This window comes from Alosa pseudoharengus, unplaced genomic scaffold (assembly GCF_046254945.1).
Source record: "Alosa pseudoharengus isolate Yale_2024_CS ecotype anadromous, Long Island Sound unplaced genomic scaffold, YU_APseudo_1.1 YU_APseudo_1.1_scf_17, whole genome shotgun sequence".
In the NCBI taxonomy this organism is placed as follows: domain Eukaryota; kingdom Metazoa; phylum Chordata; class Actinopteri; order Clupeiformes; family Clupeidae; genus Alosa; species Alosa pseudoharengus.
The window spans coordinates 19754455-19780948 of record NW_027468640.1 but is presented as its reverse complement, the minus strand read 5'-3'; the positions used below and the strand labels follow the sequence as shown (position 1 = coordinate 19780948).

Below are 26494 nucleotides of genomic sequence, written 5' to 3'. Positions count from 1 at the left end.
CCAGGATATTTCTGTGAGGAAATGTGTGAAACCCCCTGTGATTATCTTTCAGCGCGATAAACTTCTCTAAAAGGTAGTTCCAAGAAGAAGTGTTTCTTGTGGTCATAATGATGACATACTGTATCCTCTCCCTACTGCAATCTCTCAAAAACACTCCCACTGTCCAGTACTGAGAAGTGTTATGTTTTATTGCAGTCACCCTACTATCAGAAAGAGGCGTTTCCACACATAAGTTTTTAAGATAAGATCAGCCAACACTGTGATCACTGTGCCATGAAACGGCAATAGTTGGATTGAGCTACAGTGTAATGTTTGGCTATGGTAGTTAACTTTGAATGTGATAGTCATCTGCTCAGTGACTGTGTACTTATCTACCATATAACATTATTAGTGATGAGTTGATTGGGTTGAATTGATAGTGATTGTTGATTAAAAACAACAACAGACAACAAAAACAACAAACAAAGATACACTTTGAAGATCATGTGACTGGACATAGAGGCACGGAGGAGAGGTGTGAGATGAAAACAGGACTACAGTATCTGGATGCCATCCTGCATTCAACGGAATGTGCAGCTTGATGAGAACACTGAGACAAAAGAGAACAAATTCTACTACTACACTGGTGGCACACACATCTATTGCAGCCACATGCCATAAATAGCCCACAACTCAGAGAACAGAGGAAGTCACATACACACACGGACATAAACGCAGGCCCACACAGAGACACAGACACGGGATAACATGGGAGCCAAAGTGATTCTGCTGATGATCTGTAAGTGAAACACATGTCTGTCTATCTATCTATCTGTCTGTCTTATCTATCTATCTGTCTGTATGTTTCTCTTTCTCTCTAGCCCTTTAATGCGCAAGCTAGGCTTACCCCTTCTAATGCGTAACATGGGTCAAAAATGACCCGCACTCATTTCCTATGGTAACTCATGCATAGTTGTTTTTTTATTTGCAAAATTTTAACAAATATATGTATTTTATCCTTCAATATGTCAGATATCCATTAAATAACTTGTTTGTGATCACTGCAAATCATATTTTTTATTTTTCCTCTTTAACATTATGAACAAACAAGGTTTTTGCATTATTACATCCAGTTTTCAGACATGGGCCTATGGTATTTCATAGATATTTGTGTCTTCCATTCCTATATTTATTGAAAGTAATTTATTTTACCATTCAATATTGTTTGTATTTATCAATATAAATATTTTTGATTGCTACATATAGTTATTTTTACTTTTCCTGTCTTATTTTCTGAACAAACATAGTTTTTTCTATTGTTTATGTGTGTGGGCCAAAAAGGCCCATGCATTCAAGTTTGTTTTGTTTTTAATAAAAAATAAACTATAACAACATTTTTTGTTAAAACAATAATCTTAGAATAATGTTCTTAGATTTACTATAGTGTTTTAATCCAAATAGCACTATATCAAGTTTATTTCTCAATTTGTCACACGTTAAAAACACAGATAACTAATATCACTTATGTTGGACTGTGTACTATGTCTATAGTATTGTGAACTGTAGTGAACGTCACCAAAAGTGTAGTTAATTCACTTGGGAATAGGAAATAATTATCCATAACATGGGCACCCCACCATTTGATATTTCATGTCTTATATGCCCCACACAAATGACCACCATGTTTGTGTTCCTTGCACATAGGTCAGTCTCTTACTTTTAGTGTCATTGGTAGGTCAGGGGCCTCATTTATAAAGCGTTCTTACGCACAGATTTGATCTTAGACCGTGCGTACGCTCAAATCCATGCCAACGCTCAGATTTATAAAAACCGTCTTTGACGTGGAAAAGTGCTTATCTCCACGTCAGGTTCAAACTTGACGTACGACAATTTCCTTGTGGTAATGCCGGGGTACTGCAAGTAATCTGAGGTCTAAGTTAGTGCGATGCATTTTCAAAATTCCAAGACCAACGATCTCATGTCTTTCTTTGCCATATGCATGATCAATATCAGAAGATTTTTAAAGACGTTTTTGGACGCAGCTTAATGTTTCATAGTTTGGCATAAAACTGCTAATGAGAACTATAGCCCACTTAAGAAAGTGAAAAGACGTATAGCTTATGTATTTCACAATATCTAAAAAAAAAACACCAAGACCTACGATAGAATAATTGAAACATTCTTACAGGTGATCTAGTATATTTAGTGTTCTCACCAATCTAATATTGACCATCAAATGTCCAATTGCCCTCGTTTAGGAGAGGAAGGCATTCAAAAAGGCATTCGAACAGTTTGATAATGTTGGAGGTTATTGTGCAGTATTGGGAATATAGGATAGTATTTGATCATACAGTTTTGAATGTTAAAAGTGAATAAACTTTTTTGAGAGGTGGATAAACTCTAATAAGAGGTGGGTAGGCCTAAACTCTATTTCTGAAATTTCAGAGGTGGATAAACTGCGTTTACTCGCGTTTAGCCTCCACTACATCCTAATTTGCGCTCATAGGCCTATTCCCAGCTTCGTAACAGAAAGGTAATATTTGACTGTAAGCTATACAATGTAGGCTATAGACATTTTATATCATATATAGCCTACACAACCAAGGGACGGAAGTTATCCTCTTAAAGCAGGGCATCTTCATATTTAGTGTTGCGTCGGAGTTGCGTAAAGAGGTGCAGAGCGCGCACCTGTTTGTTTTTTTGACTGGCAGTGCCCAAGATCAGATGACAATACGTGAGTTGAATAATGTAGGCTAAAATATAAAGGTAGGCCTAAAGCAACAATAAAGGACAATGTTTAAACCATTGGACATTATTGAAAGAAAACGATAGCAAAGATATGCAGAATGAATGAAAAATGACCGGCGAACTAGGCTACTTTTTCAGCAAAAACATAGCCTACCCTAAAAGAAACGTTAAGCCTACATGACATATCACGCTTATAATTTAGTCCTCTGTTTTGTAGGCTAAATCAGCATATTACCCTGGGTCATATTGGAAACGTACAGTAGCCTACTCCCAGCTAACACATGACGTTGCAGCAATGTCGCCATAAAGTTGTCATTTGGTCACAGCGACATTACCTTCTGGCTACGTTGTTGCAACGTCACAGCTACTTTGCAAGACAATGTTGTCACTTGGTACCATTAGTGACATTGCAGCGACGTTGTGACCTGGTCAGCTGATGATGTTGCAATTTGGTACCGTTAAGAACGGTGCCACAACATTGTGATTAGGTCAGCTGGTGACATTGCCATTTGGTGCCGTGGGAAACGTTTCCGCGACGTCTGCCAATGACGTTGCCATGTAGTATTGTGAGTGATGTTGCCACAACATCATGGTCAGGTCAGCTGATGACGTTGCCATTTAGTATCAGGAAATGTCCCCGCGACGTCAGCCAATGACGTTGACATGTAGTATTTGGAGTGATGTTGCCCCAACGTTGTAAACGGGTCAGCTGATGACGTTGCCATTTGGTGCTGTGGGAAATGTACCGGCGACGTCAGCCGATGATGTTGCCATGTAGTATTTGGAGTGATGTTGCCACAACATCGTGATTAGGTCAGCCGATGACGTTGCCATTTGATGCTGTGGGAAATGTACCGGCGACGTCAGCCGATGATGTTGCCATGTAGTATTTGGAGTGATGTTGCCACAACATCGTGATTAGGTCAGCCGATGACATTGCCATTTGGTGCTGTGGGAAATGTACCGGCGACGTCAGCCGATGATGTTGCCATGTAGTATTTGGAGTGATGTTGCCACAACGTTGTAAACGGGTCAGCTGATGACGTTGCCATTTGCTGCCATTGGAACCGTCCCCGCGACGTCAGCCGATGACATTGCCATGTAGTATTGTGAGTGATGTTGCCACAACATTGTGAACTGGTCAGCTGATGATGTTGCCATTTGCTACCATGAAGAATGGTGCCACAACATCATGATCAGGTCAGCATTTTACCTATTGGTCGGGGATCGAACCAGCAACCCTTCGGTTTCAAGTCCTGACCAGTAGGCCATGACTGCCCCAAATTAGTCAGAAATATCCACCATAATGTATTCAGATGTATATGGGGAAATGTATTGGTAATATTTGTAAAGATATATGTATATACACAATATATGTACATATATGAGACCATGCACATACAATGTATGCACAATACATATGTGGTGATACAGTATATACAGTATATGTACAGTACATGTAACATCTAAAATATATATGTACTTACAGTTTTTCACAGTTGCTAAAACACTAAAACCCATTGGCTGAAGAAAGTTCTCAGTTGCTTGAACTCATTAAGCTAATTATTCAGTCTGTTGTCAATACCTTAAACCATTTCACATGGTAAAACACAATTTTTAGAAAAACTTTAAACACTCATTCTCAAAACACATTCTGCACTAATTCTTATGTACTGTATCCATACTGGTAAACACAAGTGGCAAAAATAAAATACAAATAGACATACACATGTCATCGATTAAACACAACCACTCAAAATTGATTTCACTTGTTTCAAATGATGTGACAAAACCAATATACGCCAGTTCAGAGAGCAAACAGGTTGTTGAAGGTGGGAATGAAAATGGATAGAAGAAACTATGTAAGAAGACGAGTGCATATGCAACGTGGGGGATGAGGAGGAAGGGGAGGATGGCAAGAAAGAGGATTTTTATTGGACACTGAACTACAGTGCATTGTAGGCTGTATACTGTACAATACTGTAAACAAATCGTATGGCCCTGAACATTGTGCTTTCCATTTGTTTGCAGTACTGACTGCTCAATAGATTTTGACTGGTACACGTTCATATCAACAAAGAACAAGAATCAAAGGACAAGTTTGTGAGATGCAGGATACTGTAAAAATAGAGGTACAAGGAGGAGGAAGAACAAAAAAATGCAAAGAGCAAAGCAAAGTAGTAATTTCCACTTGATGTTTCCTTGTTTTGAGGCGAAAGTTTGATTTTGCAAGAGGAGTCAGAGGTTTTGTAAATAGTGCTTGTAAATAGGGTTTTGTGTTTAATGCTTTAAGAAAATGGAGCAAGGTTTCAGAAATTGTGTTTTAGCGATTGAAAAAAACTGTAATTGTTGTCACTTGTGTTTACCAGTATGGATGACTTGTGCATTAGAGTTCAGAATGTGTTTTGAGAATGTGAATGTGTTTAGAGTTTTGCTGAAAAGTGTAAGTGGGATCTGAAAATTGTGTTTTACCATGTGAAATGGTTTAAGGTATTGACAACAGACTGAACAATTAGCTAAATGAGTTCAGGCAACTGAGAACCTTCTTCAGCCAATGGGTTTTAGTGTTTTAGCAACTGAGAAAAACAGTGAAAAACTGTAAAAAGTAGGCTATTTCATAATGCGGGGGGAACTAATGTAGCCTAAGGTGTCTCTTATTTCATGTTGAGGTTTGCTTCCCAGCATGCATTTCAAGTCAGTTGTCTCGTTTATAGGCTATTATTGTTATTGATTTTGAAACAATATGGTTGAAACAGTTTAGCTTAGGCTCAACTCTTACTGATGTTTTGAACAATAAATTCAATAGTTTATATTTTTTAAAAAAGAAACCGTGGACGTGAAACTACTAGTTCTAACCCAGTATAAAAGTCCAGCTGACAATTCCATTGTGTATCTTGTTGGAGGACATAAGCCTGAATGGTTGAAAATCAGCAAATCAGCTACACACATAAGCTAAGTTCATACATAGACTGTATGTAATTAATAGCAAAATGGATAACCATGATGATGTGATCTGATGTTACAAGTTGTCTCTCTCCCACAGTAACAGTAATATCACCCGGATCAAAGCATTCGCTGTGCCTACAGGTATTAATTGGCCTATGTACAAGTGCTGTAAGAAGGGTAGTTGTCATGTAAGGCACATACTATAATTTTATTATTGTTGCGGTTACGGATTGGCAAGTTACGTTGCGGTTACATAATGAAACCTTCCACTTGCGACGTTGCCGCAATGTTGCCTGAAGTTGTTAAGGACTGGCGACGTCGGTTACGAATTGTCACCTTTCACTTTGCATGTTGTGGCAACGTTGCTAAACAGGACTGGTGGCGTCTGTAACTTACGTTATGGTTACGGAACGGCAACTTTCAACTCCATGTTGCTGCAACGTCACCTGATGTTGCGGTTACGGAGTGGCGACGTTGGGGAGTTACGTTGCAGTTACGAATTGTCACCTTTCACTTTGCATGTTGTGGCAACGTTGCTAAACAGGACTGGTGGCATCGGTAACTTACGTTACGGTTACGGAACGGCAACTTTCAACTCCACGTTGCTGCAACGTCACCTGATGTTGCGGTTACGGAGTGGCGACGTTGGGGAGTTACGTTGCGGTTACAAATTGTCACCTTTCACTTTGCATGTTGTGGCAACGTTGCTGAACAGGACTGGTGGCGTCGGTAACTTACGTTACGATTACGAAACGGCACCTTTCAATTCCACGTTACTGCAACGTAACTTAATGTTGCAGTTACGGATTGGCAACGTTGGGGAGTGACGTTGCGGTTACGAATTCTCACCTTTCACTTTGCATGTTGTGGCAACGTTGGATACGACGTTGTGGCAATGTATTTTGGGTCATTCAGTTACATTGCAGCAACGTACCGGCAACGTAACTGTGCTAGCTGGGCTGTACCATAACGTACAGGATTATATAGGCCTAGAGGTCTTTCCTTCATAAGCTAGGCCTACCCATTTTTTTTTCTACAAAGTATATAGGCCTAAACATACGAAATGTTGATTATTCACATTACTGCAAGCAAACGGAATGAAAGCGAGCAGAGGACAATGGACATGGATGCATACGATCTCTTTCCAGAAAGCTTTGCTGGAAAAAACATAATTAGGTAAGCTATTCGCATATAGGCTAGTTAACATCAGATGGCATAGGCTAGGCCTATACAATGTTTTCAATATATAATTTTACATAAGCTACAGCTTTTAGGCCATTGATTTCATTAAAACATATGCTAATGATATTGATGAGGGGGTGTTTACAAGGCGGAGACCTAAAACCATCCGGCTGCGCACAAGTTGACGTTCATTTGTGATTTATAATGGGCACATCTGGAAGGGTGGCGTACGCACGTTTTTTTGTGCGTACGTTCGTTTTCTCTGAATCACACGTACGATCATTTCAGAAATGATCTAAGATCAAATGAAGGATGGTTTCTACGCAACCCTTTTATAAATGAGGCCCCAGATCTCTTCCTTTTCTCTTGACCATCATGTCTGATATCACATTGTGACTGGTTTCTTTGTCCCACATCTTTTCATATCCATATAGCTCTGGAGGTCAGAGCTAGAAGTGCTTCATGCATGCACTTCTTCATATGCATCATGAGAATACTTCACCTAGCTATTTTGAACATCCATAGTAACTCCACCGATACAATCAGGATGCTGATCAGCTGCTATTGGTATTGAGGGGTGACAACATGCAGCACTCTGGACCAGGGAACCATGAGCCATATTTATGTTCTCTGCATAGATGTGTAGGCATACTAATGAAAGCAGGGATAGAGATGGCCCATGTGTCTATAGTGCTCTTGTCCAATGAACTGGATGCACTTGATGCATATACTAACTGCACAATACCCTGATAATAAGCTGGGCAAAGAGCTTGTCATGCCACACAGGATAAGCAGTGTGGAGGTCACTTCCTTCTTCCTAACACATATAGGCTGAATCCCAAGACCCCCTAAGTTATGAACCCTCAAAAATAGAACTGACATGAATCAATTTCATGTTTGGCCTGATGGCAGTTAAGTCTTTGAGGGTTCAGGGCTAAGGGAGGGATATTGAAATTCACCCATTACTTACAATTGAAATATGTAGAAAAAGGAAACCAAACAGAGCCATAAAAGAGCATCAGAGAGGAAGGACAAGTGAAGTGGAAGAGGAGCTAGAGCTGCACAGAAACCAAGAATACTAAAAGTTGGAAGCGGTGTTTCCAATGCACTAGGACTGTGTACAAGGGCAAACATGTAATGTTAATGTCATGTAGTGCTGAAATGGCCATTTAGTGTACCCATGTGTTTTACTTAATCAGCTTCAGTTTATTTGGACACATTCACCACAGTTCTCTTCAGATATAGTATATTTCAATACGTGTGATTGGTTATTAGTGATGTCATGTGTGACAAAGTGAGATATGATAGATGAAATATGTGTATTTTACATATTTCAACTATAGTATGTGTTGTTATTTTGTTTAAAACAATTACAACCTAATACTTTTATCAAAGTAATTGTTTTAATATATCTTGTTTTTGCTTCTAATCAAAAGTGCACACAGGGATCACATTTGACATATGTCTGTAAACTTGATTTAGTAATAGAAAAACTATATGTGTAATTATTTGAAGTAATCAAAAAGATTGTTACTGAACAACTGTAAAATGAACTGCAATATTAAATGATACAAACATTATTTCACTAGATATAGCAAAGGAATACCCAGCCATGTATGAAAAAGCATGGGAAATGAATGCGGGTCATTTTTGACCCATGTCTGAAAACTGGACGAAGTAATGAAAAAACTGTGTTGTTGTTAATGTAAAAAAGGAAAAAGTTAAAAATTATGATTTGTAATAATCAAAAACAAGATATTACATTTATATCTGGAATATTGACTGATGAAATAAATAAATTCCTAAAATACTGCAAATATAAACACATGTATGCATGAATAACCATAGGAAATGAATGCGGGTCATTTTTGACCCATGTTGCGCATTAAAGGGGTAGTGATACATAAACGACTTTTCTAAAAAATAAAGAATGGAAAAATGAAAATAGAGATATGTAATGGTTAAAAACAAGTTAATTGAGGAATTCATGGAATACTGGATGATAAAATCAATTTATCGCAAAAATATTCAACATTTTAAGTCATCCGGGTCACTTTTGACCCAGGTTATGCATTAAAGGGCTAGCTGTCTTTCTCTCTCACAGACTCTCTCTCTCTCTCTCAGCTCTGATTCCATGTGTCACCACTGAGGAAACTGAAGGTGAGATGATAATACAGTGCTATGAGGGCTTTGTTTTTCGGTAATACACTACCCCTTTATTTACCTTTCAGGAAGTTGAATTGTTTTAATTTACATTATACCACGGATCATAGAAGTTAGAAGTGTAGGTCAACAGAATAAAACAAATAACTCAGTTAGCATGTTTGGGATTATTTATGACACACAGTAAAATATTGCTATACAAAAAATGCAGCATTTTTTTTTTCTATTAAAATAATATTCACTCAGAGAATGTTGTTTTGTGCAGAGTCTCCTAAAGCTATTGTGTCTCGGCTGTCTAACTGGACAGATGCCTTCAGTGGAGAGACCATCACTCTTAGATGTGGCATACATGGGGGAGAGCCCTCAGACTGGCTATACAGCTTTTATAAGAATGGGAAGGAGCTAAAGCATGTGAGTTCTGGGCCAGAATTCCAAATCAAATGGGCTCGTGAGTCACACAGTGGTGACTACAGCTGCAGAGCAACACGCAACGCAGACTCACAGACATCGGAGATCAGTGAAGCCATCATCATTACAGTTTCTGGTGAGTGAATGAAAGAGTAGCCTAATGTTAAACAATGATTCTGTGAAAGCCAAATACCATTGATGCACAATATGAAGTCTCTGAAATTGCCGATGTGCACCTGATTTTGCACTGTGTAACTAACTGGGCCATGACATTGCGCTATCTAACTAATATTTTGCGGGGAGGACCATCATCTTTTTTGTCAGTTTTAGACGGGTTGAATGGGCTCTGTTGGTAGCCGGTACATTGCAATTTGACACAAAGGGGAATCTATATTGTGTTCCTTTGAGAAAACTAGTATTTGCATTATAGAGTTGAAGCAATCGACAATCATCCTTTTATTTCAATTAAAATGTTACAAACAGGAATACCAAAGCCAGTTGTTAGAGGTCCTCCACAGACCTGGCTGACCGAAGGAGACTCAGTGACTCTGAGCTGTGAAGTTAGAGGCTCCACTACAGGCTGGAGATTCCACTGGTTCAAGACTGTTGTCACTGTTCCGACCAGCGCTGGGTGGTCACAAATCTCAGACAGAAGAGGAGCTGGAGCCAATTACACTCTCAGCCCTGTTGCTCTTAAACAAACTGGGGTTTATGCATGCAAGGCAGAGAGAGGAGAGCCACCCTATCACACAGGGTTCAGTCAACCTCAGCCTCTCTGGGTCACAGGTGAGTAACCTCTTAACTGCTCCTAATGTGTTTCAAAATGGACACTGTTTTGAACAGGGTCTCTCAGACCGTGTCATATGCCATTTTCTCTCTTTGTTTTAGGCCTTTCTTCTTTAGCATCTGTGGTTGTCAGTACCAATAAAACACAACATTTCACATCTGAGTCTCTTTCCCTCGGCTGTGAGGAGCAGAGCGGGAGTTTTATTAGATGGAGATTGAGATGGTCCTCGGGTAAAATGGAGCGTGATGTGTGTCCCTTTGACTGGACTAAGACAGGATCCAAATGCCACATCAGCTCAGCAACTCAGACAGACAGTGGTGTTTACTGGTGTCAGTCTGCATCTGGAGAGCAGAGTAATCCTGTCAACATCACTGTACTGACAGGTGAGTAAATTTTCAGAAGACCCCTGTAGGAAAACAGGGAAAAAAGTGGAGGTAGCCTATCCTCCAAACGAAACTCTATTTGGAGTTTCTTTGGTAATACTGTAGGTAGAGGTGAGCTACCTCTCTGGTCTGTTTGTCCTTGGTGTTGTACATTGTTTTGGACAAAAGTGTCTGCTAATAAATGTAATAAATGTGTTATCTCTGACGGTACCTTTAAGTATCTTGCTCAGGGGCACAGTGGGAACCTGACAACTTCCTGGCTATTACCACTTCCTTAGGTGTTACATCACCGCTGCCCACCCCCACTCATTTGCTGAACCAATGAGAACTGGAACAAATACTAAAATATTGCTGGCATTTCCTATCGGTATTGTCAAATTTGACAATGTGGTATATCCCATTGTGCACAGATGGTGACGTTATCCTGGAGAGTCCTGTCCATCCTGTGACTGAGGGAGATCCTCTGACTCTGCGCTGTAGATATCGCTACCAGCCATCAAACATCAGTGCTGACTTCTATAAAGATGGGACACACCTGCAGACCTCCACCACAGGAGAGATGACCATCCCTGCAGTCTCAAAGTCACATGAAGGCCTCTAGAAGTGCAGGAACCCAGAGAGAGGAGAGTCACCAGGGAGCTGGGTCACCATAAATGGTAAACCTGAAATAAACCCACAAATAATAAATACATGAAATAATCTCATTCACCACAAAGGGTCATTTGATTGTTTTTTCAGTTGCAGCACCACATTCTGGGTCCTCTCTGGTAACTTTGAGCGTTGTTGGACTGGTGGTCATGATCGTTCTCATTATAATACTGTTTCTGCTGTATCACTTCAAGAAGCTGAAAGGTAGTCAGAGACTCAGCTACACCATTAAAAGCACACAATAAAAGTGAGCCAAGATAAAGTGTTAATCTCTAGGAGCAGTAGAATGCTGTTATCCAGCAAAATTGAGTTGAAATGCTGATATTTGGTTTCTCTCAGCAGGTCTGGAGACACAGACAACACTACCGTAAGTGTACATAATCAGAGGAATTTTTTGCATAAACAGGGTACCCCCAGAATTGTCAGACCTAAATTTAAGACTTTTTAAGACCTTTTTAATACCACTTCAGATGAAATTTAATACCTACATCGCACCCATTCGGATAGAATAAATAATATTAAAGGTAAGATTAAACCTCAAATAATTACTATTTACAAGTGTTTGAACATGCCAACATGAACATGACAGCAGTGCAGTGGCAACGCAAAAATTTGTCGTGGTAGTAACGTGACTGAATGTCCTGCTTCATGGACAAATTTACACGGAATAGAACCTAGTTGATTTCAGGGATTAAAGTGAAAAAAAAAAAAACTTTTTTCAGGGCATAAGTCATACGTTGTTCATATCTACCTATAGAGATAGCACCCATTTTGCGGTCGCGACCTATTGGTTTTTAATGTACAAAAACATGCAAACAGCAAAGTAAAGCACCAAATAAACACCAAAACGAGGCTACAGGGTACTCTTAAGTTACTATATAATTAATGCCACCTACAGGTGGATGCATAGAACATAACAATCCTATGGTTTGCGTACCCTGTAGCCTCGTTTTAGCCGCCAATGGCCGCCATGTGAATAAGGCGAATTGAGAGTGTTCTTGATTGAGATTGAGTTTTCCTGATGAACAAAACAATATTTCAATACCATCCCTGACCATTGCTGATTAGCCATTGCTGTTCTTTTCTACTGCAGCAATATTGTAGCAAGGCTTTAACTTAAACTCTTATTTAATTACTTCAGGCCAAACATATTTAAAGGGGAGATTTTTTTTCTTAATATGCAATTCAACACCAAGTAAAATCTATAAAATCAAGTTTGCAAGACTTCACATTTCCTCATCACCAAGTAATGAATCAGAACAGTCTAGATACTGTTCATATTTCCATTTGTTGCCTCATCCGCATTTAATGAAAACATGGTAATTTTGAGTTTTACAGACAACTCGGTTTTCCAATGAGCAGCAATACTGTGTGTGCTCATGCAGGAGGTCTGCGCATCTGATAACGACAATCTGGAGAGGGCGCTTTTGTCTTCAGCAACAGATTGTATAAGGTTGACAAGAGGTTGCGATATGGTGAGGGACAGGTCGTGTTGCGCTATGAAAGAACATGCGTAGCCTACTTAGCGCAAAAACGGTCAGCCATAGATAAACGTACACAAATCATGACGCTAATATGCGAGGTTCTGGTAGGCCTACTGGTTATGGTTTTGTGCTATACATTAATAATAGCAAAGTTTTAAGTTGACTATTTTAATTGCATGGTTATTTTTTGTCAACATACGCTCACAACCTACTGTCGTTAAAAGTGAGGCCTAAGCAAAATAGGCTACAAGGCTGTCTGTACGTCATAAACACGACTGACCCCCTTACTTAACATAAAATAATAATGTCGCGAACTGTTCACGCTCTGAACTGAACACGCTCAGTCAAAACCTTCCGTCGGAAATTGTGAAAAACATTGTTGTACATGTCATAACAGACGGGAGGCATAGGCTACGGTTTATATTGCGTCGCTTTACACATAATGTTAGTTGCATTGATTAAAAACTGTAACAATAATAGTACATCGGGTGGCATAGCAGGCTATCTGTTCAAGTCATAGGTGACACCCAAAATGAATGAGCTCCCCTAGTTCGCGATAGTAAGAAATTGTCTACATTGATGCATGGAAAGAACACAGCCTCCGAATTTGCACATAGAGCTCACAAAAGCATATCCAAAAAAGGTAAACGGATTGGGGAACCTCATCAGCTGTCTCGATTGTGTCACTGTAATCCAACTTTTAGACCGTCCTCCAGACGTGTTTTTTTTTTTTTTTTAAGCAACCGCCCCAGGCCAATGTACGGAGCCCTCCGGGTGACATGGGGGAAAAAAAAACATGGGTTAGAAAAAAAAAAAAAAAAGTAGTGGGGAAAAAAAACATGAGGAAGAAAAAAAAAACAATGCACTTTTGCGGGATCTCATTGCGGGATCTCGCAAAGTTTTGCGAGATCTCGCAAAAAGTTTTGCGAGATCCCGCAAAAGTTTTGCGAGATCCCGCAAAAACTTTTTGCGAGATCTCGCAAAACTTTGCGAGATCTCGCAAAACTTTTTTTCTACTTTTGGAACTTGCTGGGCTTCCTACTTGACCCCAATAGGCCCACAAACCACTACCGCCAGATGGCAATCGTATCATGATACTATGATTGCTCTATCACTGTTGCGTGTTGTGGGTTTTCTGGACACATTACATAGGCCTATGACACGGGAGGGAGAGGGAGACACCTGCGTGCAGACACGCACACACGCAGGCGCGTAGCAAGCGTGGGGGATGTGGGTGTTATAATGTACACAGTTTTGCTGGAACACGATTATATCCCCCACACTTTTTGTCAGATTAAATTGAAAGTAAAATATGGAAATAAACGCTCCCGTAAAGAGTTGGAACCGTATCTATAACGAACACACAGAGACACAAATAGGTCTGTTGATTTGATTGAACGGTCATCCAGCCAATCACACCAAGTTAGGTGAAGAACCAGAGCCGCTCTGATCAAATTCAAAGTGTACGTCTTTCAAGGCTGCTGCTTGGGTCTGCATTGTAACGTCTGCAGTGAGCAGATTTCAGATAGGATAGAATTGAAATGATAATTGTTACCGCATTATGCTAATTTAGTAAATCAAAATTCACTGTCTGACTGACAGTTTTTGCCACAATGCAGGGAGTCAAAGTGAAAGCGGGGTGCGTGCACCAAGGCACCTGTTTCTGCAGGAAAACCTTTGGCTACTGTTCTCAGAGCATTATGCTTTCTCTGCCTATGATCTGCAGCTTTTCTCAAACTATGGGCCTCCTCAACAATGAACCTACTACTGCTCCACGTAGCCGCGAAATTAAGTTATGCCCGATGCTTCACACATCTGCTCATTTGCAGCATATAGTGAATGGCTACTTGCGAACGTTGTGGATTACTTGCGAACATTGTGGATTACTTGCGAACACTGTGGATACTTGCGAACTCTGTGGATTAGGCTACTTGCGGACTCTGAATTATCTCTGGACACTTACGGTCAGTCTCATAACGCTCCAGGCTGGAGCTGCTGTACGGACTAAACCAGTACTTTCTTAAAGCCGGTCATAGGACCCTGTGATCTAGCTCAGTCTATTGATTGCCTTGTTATTGCAGTCTAGTGTGGCCTACTGTGTGTGTGTGTGTGTGTGCGCGCGCGTGTGTGTGTGTGCGCGCTTTGAGTTTAGCCCCCGGCCGGGGTTAATGGCCAGTCCCTTCCCCTAGTTTAACTCGGCCATAGAGAGGGCTAGTTTAAGCGGGTTGTATGAATGCGGGGTGGTTGTGTGTGGGAGGTAGTGGTGTATTAATTAATTCTTGTGAATAAACTGTGAAAAGTAAATCCCGAGTTGTGTGTGTGTGTGTAACTCCTCCTCCGACTACCAATAACATAATTACAATACTTATTCATTTGGTGCCATCAACTATATAGACATAGCCCAGTCAGCACACATACAGTACGTCTCCAAGACGCTTGGAAAGGAACAGCTTACATCGCGTTCCATTTAGAACGTTTTATTTGATCTGATCTTACAAATGGCGGCGTCAAGACACATTTGAGTTCTACATCGGAGATAGAGGGCTTATGATCGATCATGCGATGTGTGCGTCCATGCAGCAAGTGAAACTGGAGGTAACGTGGGCTAGAAGCAACAATAGTTTAAACAAAACGTGGCTTCCTGTAACTATCAATGGAAAAATGCATAGAAACTGCTAATCATAATCTTTAAATTGACATTAATTAAGCTGGCTATATGCAACACAATTTATATATATTCCCTTTGCATATGTTTGGGTAGACTTCAAACGTTTTTGAATTTGAGCTTACAGTTCTGTGTCCTTTACATTTATTTAATAGGTATTAGTGATACCCAGGGTGCGATTTTGTGTAAAAAACAGAGGGGGGGATTTTGAATATGTTTGTAACCCCCCCCCCCCCAAAAAAAAAAAAAAAAAATGAACGAACGAATAATTTCATAGCTAATAATAGCCTATATTAATTTTGCCAACTTTGTAACATTTACCTTTAGCTTAGTTTTAGTTTACCGTTGTGTATGACTTTAAACAGCGATTGTGCTCAGCTCCTCTAATGCAGGGTTGGACTACGTTTTGATAAACATACAAATTCACCTTGTTCTTGACCCATCTGAAATGACTCCTCTACCTTTGCTGCCTCCATCCTTTCTGTATTTGTTATGTAAAATGTTGTATATGATGACACTGAAGTCTTGAGTTAGTGAATTGGCTAACAGTGTTAGTTGGTATACAAATAGCCTACACATTGCGCTACACGCTGCGTAGGCTGCGTGCATTCTCTCTCCTGCAGATTTGCGTTCAGTAGCCAAGTGCGTAATATTGTAAAAGTTGAAAAAATAAATGTGTTTATTGAAGCCTACAGAAAAGAAATAGCTTACTATCATACTGTCAGTTAATTGGCTACAGTGCAGTGAAGAGTTTGGAGAGAAGTTATAGGGCAACTTGAAGTTTTATGAAAATAATTTACGAACCAGAATATATGGGCCATAAGCTTCTATTTCTTGCAGCTGTTAAAACACCCGCTAGATAGTTTAAATACCCGCCACCAACATTTGTTTTTGCTGTACAGATTATTTCTGTAAGTTATTTGTCTACTAGGCCTAGCCTACTGGCTGATTTATCAAACGAGTGCTTTCTCGTTCGTCCTCCGCAAACTAGCCTACTAGGTGTTTAAAGTAAGACGATATGCTGCTCTGAGCGCGTTTCATGTTTGGTTCAGCGCTGTTTTCCCTGCGGAAGTTCCCGCACTAAAATGTTGAGAGGGACTGAAAATGTTACAATGTTTTTGTGTTCGATGACGTTCAGAAATGCCGTCTGCCCGAATGCTACTGAATAGCCTACTCTGATGTATTGACACTGAAGATCGCTAGATTTCAAGAGTTTAAGTAGGCTAGCAGTTAAGTTGCATTCATCGCTATCAAGGGGTTTAATCCTTGTCCCCACCAGAGATAAAAATAATTTAGCAGAGGTAGGGATAGGAAAACCAGAGTTGGGGAAATCCTCACCATCCCCCCCTACAAATCGCACCCTGGTGATACCTCGAAATTAGGCTGCTGTCTGTTAGGCAATTTATTGTAGCCTGCTGTGTGTGCGTGTCTGCACTCAGGTGTCTCCCTCTCCCTCCCTTGTCATAGGCCTATGTAATAGACCTCTGAAGTTCGCCTACAAAAAAGCTGCCATCTTTGACATCCGGTATCTGGCGATTTTTCCTATGGGAAAATAACATGGGGATTTTGAATTATCGCACCTGCTAAACTTTCGCGGGGATGAAAAAGTCTGAAATGCAGACGTTTTCCTGAACACACTTTTGTCCTCTGCCTTTGAGTGGATATTGTGATCTCCGGTACGTGAAGGCGGCACACTTAGATTTTTGCTACCCCAGAGCTAACTTTCAATGCAACTTGCCATAGGTAGTTAGCTTCAATTAAGAACCGGATCTCCTTATATGGGCAAAGATGGCCGTTTTGGTTCTTTTTTGTAGGCGAACTTCAGAGGTCAATGTGTCCAGAAAACCCACAACACGCAACAGTGATAGAGCAATCAGAGTATCATGATACGATTGCCATCTGGCGGTAGTGGTTTGTGGGCCTATTGGGGTCAAGTAGGAAGCCCAGCAAGTTCCAAAAGTAGAAAAAAAGTTTTGCGAGATCTTGCAAAACTTTTGCGGGATCTCGCAAAAGTTTTGCGAGATCTCGCAAAAGTTTTTGCGAGATCTCGCAAAACTTTGCGAGATCCCGCAATGAGATCCCGCAAAAGTGCATCGTTTTTTTTTTCTTCTTCATGTTTTTTTTTTCCCACTTTTTTTTTTTTTTTTTTCTAACCCATGTTTTTTTTCCCCATGTCACCCGGAGGGCTCCGTACCAATGAGACAAGCGTGTAGCTACAACATAAACAAAGCGAAACTCATGGCTGACTTATCTTCTTGAGCGATCTCTGATTGAGACACAGAAAGTTCTCAAGAACACTATTAGGTCTTTAAACATTTACCATCACACACGTTCATTCATCGGACCTTATATTTGTAGTTGCCTTAAAAAAAGGAAAAGAAAAGGTGATTTTCTCACCGGATCTGCATCTAAAATCAAATTGACGGAAATCCGTCGTACAACGGAGAACTTTAATCCTTGTGATTTACGCTACGTGAGGATATTAGACTTAGGGCTGAGCTACACCAGGCGCGTAACTGAAGCGTTCCGTTCGCGTTGCGTCTCCTGCAATAATTAGCTTCCATTATAATCAATGGAAGTAGCTACACCAGACGTGACAGTGGGGCGTACGTTCGAAAAAAATAGACCATTCATCTAAAATTTTACGCGTCGCGAACTGAACGCTTCAGTTACGCGCCTGGTGTAGCTCATACCTTAGATACTGATCATTTGAAAAATTAAGACCTCCGTGAAAAAATTCCAGACTTTGAGGTGAAATTCAATACTTTTTAAGGCCTTAATTTAGGAAAATGAAATGTAATACTTTTTAATACTTTTAAGACTCCGCGGGTACCCTGATAAAGTATTCATTGCTGGAACTGTTAACATGAGTATTAGAACAAACTAGAACAAATTAGAACGATAACTTTCAGATGGAGGGAATATTTGATTTCATTTGATTTGCATTCATGAAGCTTCAGTGCAGATCTCTGTCTCCCTCTAGTGGTCAACAGCAACAACATACCAATCACAGACCAAACCAGGATCAGAGTCAGCCTGCTGGAAGAGATGGGGCCGAGTCAGAATATATGCCACTGCAAAGAGGTCAAGCAGCTGACATTCCCATGAGAATAGTACAGTAACTCGTATCACATTTATTATTCAATTGTGATTAATCTACAACCATTATCTTGCTAGGTACCACTGATGTCTATGAAACCATACAAGCAGTATACATGCCTCTACAACAAAGTAAGTTTATTATCATTAAAAAATAGTTTCATATTTTACATATTTTGTAACATTTGGTCCTCCCTCACAACTTGAGGATGACAAGCACGACATTGAATGTTTCGACAAGTGTTTAGCTTTACATTTTAATGAATTATCTGTGGCTGAAACTTGCTGTTGTCTGCTTATTATTGGATAATGACTGCATGTTACATCGGACGAATATTGTCTGGAATAGGTAAAATGTCGCTTTTTTGTATGTAGATTTAAAGGTGAGGTCAGTGATGACACAGGATGTAACGTTTGTTTATGTTTATGTTTATATTTCTATTTAAATGTATTAGCACTTAGCAGACACTTTTGACCAAAACAACATACTGTAACAAACGGCAAAGTTGTCTTAGAACACTTAAACACACGAACACTAATGCCGGGCCAGACCCGGCCCTTATGCCCCAGCACTGAACATCTGCCCTAGGCTGCATTGCAAACACACACCAGCCAAACCGTCCTGGCTCTTACTGTAACACTCCAACTCACCGTAAAACATAAACACGACAGACATGACATACAGTACAACATTGGCAACTTGCATGGTTAAACATCAACATTCAACATCACACATCACACTGCACAGCATCATGGGAGCACAGTCATAACAGCTAGGCTCAGTTCATTACAATACATTATATTTTAACCAAGAACCAAATGAAACACAATAGAGAGGTAGCTCACCCCTTCCTTCAATATTCCCAGAGAAATTCCACGAAAGGTTTCATTTTTGTTTGGGGGACAGACAGGGACAGTTTTCAGAGCCTGGGCTGACAACAGAGACCAGACTTTTTTACAGTGTACTCACAGAATGGGCAGCTAGCGGTCGAGGAGATGATTGTTGAATGTGTTGAAAAATGTTATGTTTCAAATAGTGTACCATCGCTGACTGTACCTTTAATGCATGGTTGAATGAACACAGCCGCCAACAGTGGTTGCCTGTGACGACAGAAATAATATCAAATTTATAATATAATTGTGATATATCTATAACCATATTCTTGTCTCTTTAGGTACCACCGATGTCTATGACACCATAAAAGCAGATTACATGCCTCTACAACCAAGTAAGTTTGTTATTATGAATGGTCTCAGATGATGTATGATATTCTGTAACATTTGGTACAAATATTTTTGTAATGTTTATTTTACTTTAAATTACAGGAAATAACAACATATATGAAACTTTGAAAATATCACACTAACATGTGATGGTGATATAGGACACTGACTGGATCTGCTCCCTGTTATTTTAATTCAATGATCAAGATGTACATCCCCATCCGCCCACTGCGGTCTTTTGATGAGCGTCTGTTGTGTCGACTAGTCATAAACGCTAGGTCAAATTCAAGACTCTTTCCCTCAGTGGTTCCATGTTGGTGGAATGAATTGCCCAGTGCTCTCCGTTCCTTTGATAGATTTGGGTATTTCAAGATTGATTGAATTGACTTTGTTGTTTATTATTGCTATTCTCCTTAATGCCGTCTGACCAACATTTTAAATTGTTCCGTGTTAAATTTAAGTATTATTTGCTAGGTTACGGGGACGCTGGCGAGACACGCCGCTCCGTCTGGCATCATGTTTTTGTTTGTTTTTATGTAATGTTCGTAATTTTATTTATTATGACCACCGCGCAGCGAAGCGGCGGTCATATAGGTTTAGTCAGATTGTTTTTTTTTTTGTTTTTTTTCGCATGGCCAAATTTCCGTCAAGGATTCCCGGGACACTGAAAGACCGGGGTACACGAGCCTTGGTGGCCATGTAGCCCCACATGGATAGCATGGAACAATCATTTTTCGCTTTGATCTGTAGCCCCCCCGCTGAACTGGACCCCCCGAAAGGAGGGTAGGGCAGACACAGTTTTCTGTGAATATCTCGAGAACCGTAGGGTTTAGGAGGACCACCTTTTTTTTGTATGTTGATCTTAAGGGGCCATGTAAACCCATTCCATAACCACTCATTTCATGTATCTTGCTACTAATGCTAATCATTTCAGGTATCTGTGACCTAACATGGTCAAAACTGCACGAAATTGGAAGTGTAGGATCATTATGACACCATCTGAATGCACGCCAAGTTTCGTGGAATTCCGTTCATGGGGGGCCACACAATAAATTAATTTATGTTACTGTACACCAACTGGCCTGTAGGTGGCCGGAGACAGTTTTCTGTGAATATCTCGAGAAGCGTAGGGCCTAGGAAGACCACCTTTTTTTTGTATGTTTGTCTTAAGGGGCAATGGCAACCCATCCCATTACCACTTTTTTCATGTATAGCGCCACCTAGTTAAAAATTAAAAAGCAAAAAATTAGGTAATATCTCTGGCTGACATGGTCAAAACTGCACGAAATTGAAAGTGTAGGATCATTATGACACCCTGCGAATGCATGCCAAGTTTTGTGAACTTTCATTCATGGGGGGCCATACAATAAAATAATTTATGTGTACATTTAGTGACCGTACACCAACAGAGTTTTCTCTCATTCCATATGCACACATGTGCATAAACAGATACACACGCACACACACATACATTCACAGTAGTATGATACATACACACACAGTAGACATATGTATGCATGCATGCACATGCACACAAACAGGCACACACACAGACACACCCACAAGCACATGCACGCATGCACACACTCACACACACACACACACACACACACACACACAAACATAAACATGTACACGCACACATGCACACAATTCAAGAATTTCTCAGAATTATGAACAGGCAAGATGGGGGTGGGGTTGTATAAAATATATTTTACATGTGAAATCTATTAACTAATCATGTTTTGGTACTTGTTGGCTAGCAGATACCAGTAAGAATTAAGTGTGCATAATGCAATTCAGTGAGACAGTTAGAATCCTATATGCCTTTCACCTTTTGTTTTTAGCCAGCAGCCAGACCAGCAGATACCCTGACTTTGCTGAATTACTGAAGCTAAGCAGGCTTAGTTAGTACTTGGATAAGAAACCTCCTTGGAAGAGTAGGTTCCTTCTGGAAGCGGTGTTGGTGGCTGGCCAGTAGGTGGCACTCTTCCCTGTGGCCAAAAGCCACCAAACAAATATCAATCCCAATGTCCTATTGCAGTGACAGGGACACTGTTCTGCAGGAGATGTTTTCCTTTGCATGAATGTTAAATTGAGGTCCTTACTCACCATGGTTGTTAAAGATCCCATGGCACTTATCGCAAAGAGTAGGTGGTTCCCTGATTTGCTTTGTTTATGTACACATACATAAAGACACACACACATGCGCACACACACACACATACAAAAACACACACACACACACTACACATGCACACACACATACATGCACACAAACACATAAACACACATACAAACACACACACATGCACCCACACATACAAACACACCTACATACACAAACACACGCACACACACACACACTCACACACAAAAAAACACACACAAAACACATATACAAAAACAACCAAACACTCTGCAGACACTCAATTACAAACACACAAAAAAGGAACAAAGTAAGAAATTAACACAATTTGACAAGCGTGACTTATTTTTCTGGAAAAAATGTGCTGGACTGGGCGGCGGTCATATTTTGTACCGCTCTGCGATACATCTAGTTTTTCTAGTTAAATGTAATCACTCTTTATTTATGTTCTTTTCAATAGTTTTTGTGTTATTCTTAGTTCTTTTTTCTGATAAACATACTCAGCTGACATCGTCAACAACATCAAGTTAACGTTAACGTTAACTAATTTAGCTTCCTTTGGGCTGATGAGCTTGCCTTGGTTAGCCTGCCTTGTGTCTCTGAAGTCTCTCATCTCATCCATCCGTGAACGACGCTGCACATCCAATGTCTGGACGGAGGGATTGCTCAGGGCAAGGGCCTAATCTGCCCTTCTAGCTGCCACGACCACCGAGCTGTGGCTGACATGCGAGCTGCCATGCTAGCATCTACCATTAGGTGCCTGGAATCTGGATTGAGTGCTAAGGAACTCTGCTGACACCGTCAATCAATAACCATGAAACAACAGACTGCTGTAGGACCACCGAGCTGCTAATCGGCAGGGTCGCCCATCACGACTTCGGACTGTCTTGTTCTTCCAGTGCTCTCCAGACTGGCAGTGAATTCTCCGGGTTGGTCAGTTAGCTGCTATAAAGAACTTTGTTGGCGTTGCATCGGTTGTGAAGACACAGCCGTGCACAGTTTTCACGCGGGTCATCATTGCCTTTGGACATTTTCAGCCAGTTTGGAAATTGAACTAATTTAACATGATTTTTTTCTTTTTAAATTTATTTTCTTTTTTACTTTTTATCTGTTAATTTGTTTGTTGTCTGTCTCGTATGTCTTGGTGTCATGGGTACGCTGGCGACTATGCCGCTCCGTCCGGCATTTTTTGTGTTTTTGTTATGTGTCTTATATGTGGAGCAGGCACTTTCAACAGGCCCACCCAAAACCTTTCTTAAAAAAATAATAATAATAAAAAACTTTTAATATATTTTAATTTTGTCAAGAATTATTTAAAAGCGGCAAATAATCTCATAATCTGTGCTAAAATAGTCTAAATGTTTAGTTTTCAAAAATATTTTGGTGGTGAGCTGGTGATGTTTCTGCGCAAGTTCAGCAGTGCCAGATAGGTGAGGTTCTGGGTCGGATCTAGCTTGTCGGTATGCTAGGCTAGCTCCAAGTGATCTGAAAGTGTGAAAATAATTTCCAGTAAAGGACAGTGTTGCAACAGTCGTTGTTTAGGTACCTTAAACGTGCACAAGCAGTCTCGTTGTATCGCTGTAACCAGGAGATGAAGGAGATTTACAAAAGAGTTACATGAGAATAGTTCTTTGTTTACAACTGACTCAAAGGCTAATGTTTTCTCTCCATATAATACGTGTAGGAAAAAACGTGACTGTCTCATCAATGCTACTTGAACAGAAGTAGCCGCATAAAACCCCAAGTAGGCTACTCTGGCTGCACAAAATAAACATGTGTGTGACAACGTTGTGACCCACTGATCACGTGACACTTGCTCTGCTGCAGCCAGGGGCTTCTCCCGCATACACCTCCTGGGAATGTATGAGTCTTCAATTCTTCTTCTTCTTCTTCTTTTTTCCTTTGGCGGTTGGCAAACAGCTTGTAGGTGCATTACCGCCACCTTCTGAATAGGAGTGTGAGTCTGAATACTACATCCCTCTAAATTCTATGGAATAAACCTGTTGTTTTCAAATATTGAAAACACATCTAAAGCATTGTTCCCCAGAATTTCTTTGCAGTATATCTGTTATGTCCAGACTTATTTTTTCTTGTGCTAGCTGCTCTATAAGTGTCTGTCGTTCCTGTTGGAATTTAGGACACTGTACTATGACATGTTCATTCTTGACCCAATATCCTCCTCCTGTTTGTTTCTGCTGGTACTCCTACTCCATCCTACATTCTTTTGAATTGAATACAGATGCCTGCCTGTAACTTCATTATCCCATAAATATTGCCATATTTCCTTATTCTTAGCTTTAATCATGTTTTTAATTTCAGCTTTGCTATATAGTACCTGAACACCTATACTGTCTTGTTTTGTTGCCTGTTTAGCATACTTGTCTGCCACTTCATTCCCCACTACTCCTACATGGGCTGAAACCCACCCCAGAAGGACGTTGACTCCTGAATTGGTTAACCTATTTACCAAATGCACTATCTCATATATAATATCCTGCCTAGATTCAGAATGTACATTCCTTATACTTAATAACGCTGAACTTGAGTCAGACCATATTGCTACACTTTTAGATCTATACTCCTCCACCCATAATAACGCCAACCATATTGCAATTAATTCAGCTGTATATACAGCAAGATCATCACTAACTCTCTTAGCCTTTACCAACTGTAATTCAGGAATTGCATATGCAACTCCTACTCTCTTGTTTATTTTTGATGCATCTGTGTACACATGAATATTATTTCCATACTTTCCTCTGACATACATTTCAAATGCACAATTATCAATAGTAACTCCACTCTCCCTTTCTTCCAATAATGCTAAATCTATTGCTACTTCTTTAAACATCCATGGAGGAACATTTGAATATGCTACTGTTGGACTTACACTTAGCGTTGTAATTTCCATTTCTCTTGCAACATTTCCTATTATCCAACCAAAACATGAGCTTTGTTTTTTTTCCTTCTCTTGGCAGGGCATTAGAACCCTCTGACAAGGATGGTCATCTTTGTGGCCCTTAAGGTTTGCCCAGTAAACAAGGGCCAACTGCTCTCTTCTTAGCTTAAGAGGCATCTCTCCCATCTCTACCTGGATAGCAGCCACAGGAGTAGTTTTATATGCCCCACTACATAATCTCAGAGCCTGATATTGTATTGCATCCAGCTTACTTAACTGAGTTGCAGAAGCAGACCCATATATAAAACATCCATAATCCAACACTGACCTTATTAATCCTATATAAATAGTTTTCATAGCTGGTCTGCTTGCACCCCACTCTACTCCCCTCAAACAACGCATAACATTTAAGACCTTCTTACACTTTTCCACTACTTTTTGGACATGAATTGCCCATGTAAGCGTCTTGTCATACCATAGACCTAAATACCTAAAGAAGTCTACTCTTTCTAATTCTGATCCATATATCCTAAGTTTTAAATCTGGACTTATTTTCTTTCTTGTAAAAAACATGGTCTTTGTTTTATCCACTGAGAATCTAAATCCCCATTCAAATGCCCATCTTTCAATATGACTAATTGCTTGTTGCATTTTATTAACAACATATTCAACATTTCTACTCTTCTTCCACATTGCACCATCATCTGCAAACAGAGCTACATCGACTGAGCCTCCTACATCTTTAAACACATCATTAATCATTATAGAAAAAAACAAAGGACTAATGATGCTCCCTTGAGGAGTGCCATTCTCTACTTCATAATAACTACTTAACTACTTAATACTTCATTAATTTTAACTGCTATTTTCCTTTCTGTTAAGAAATCCTTACACCAGCTAAAAACTCTTCCTTTTATTCCCATTAGTTTTAACTTGATAAGCAGTCCCTTCTTCCACAGCATATCATAAGCCTTTTCAATATCAAAGAACACCACTAATACTGTCTCTTTATTTGTCTGAGCTCTCCTTACGTCATACTCCAAACACACCATAGGATCCATTGTTCCTCTTCCTCTTCTAAACCCACTCTGATAATTTTTGATCAGACCTCTAGTCTCCAGGTAGTATACCATTCTATCATTGACCATCCTTTCCATAGTTTTCCCCATCTGAGAGGTCAAAGCAATCGGTCTATAACTTTCTGGAACTGTTGGATCTTTCCCTGGCTTCCTTATAGGTATAATTATAGACTCCTTCCAACTTCTTGGAATAGTGCCTTCCATCCATACCTTATTGTACAAATTTAGCAACATCTCTTTCCCTTTATCACTTAACTGTTCTAGCATGACATAACAGATACTGTCCCTTCCTGGAGTTGACTTACCCAGCTTCCTTAAGGCATTATTAAGTTCAGCTATTGTAAATACCCTATTTAACGCACTACCATCTTCACCATCACCTTCCTGACTGATACTCCCATATCTTGCAATAGTATCCTCCCTTCCTCTTCTTTCCTCTTGACTTAAATTTTCAGAACTATGTACTTTTACTAGTGTCTTTGCTATTAGCTCCGCTTTAGCTTCACTACTAGTAACACTATTTTGGCCATTCTTCATTACTGGGTAACCAAACTCTTTCCCACAGCCTCTCATTCTCTTTATAGTTCCCCATACTTTCTCCACTGGTGTTGACCTTCCAATTGAGTCACAAAACCTTTTCCAATACTCTTT

At 40.0% G+C, this 26494-nt stretch overlaps 1 pseudogene; it reads left to right on the top strand.

Annotated features, from left to right (window-relative positions):
- The first annotated feature begins 728 nt into the window (after nt 1-728).
- LOC143127385 (Fc receptor-like protein 5) lies at nt 729-23098 on the top strand (annotated as a pseudogene).
- The last annotated feature ends 3396 nt before the right edge of the window (nt 23099-26494 follow it).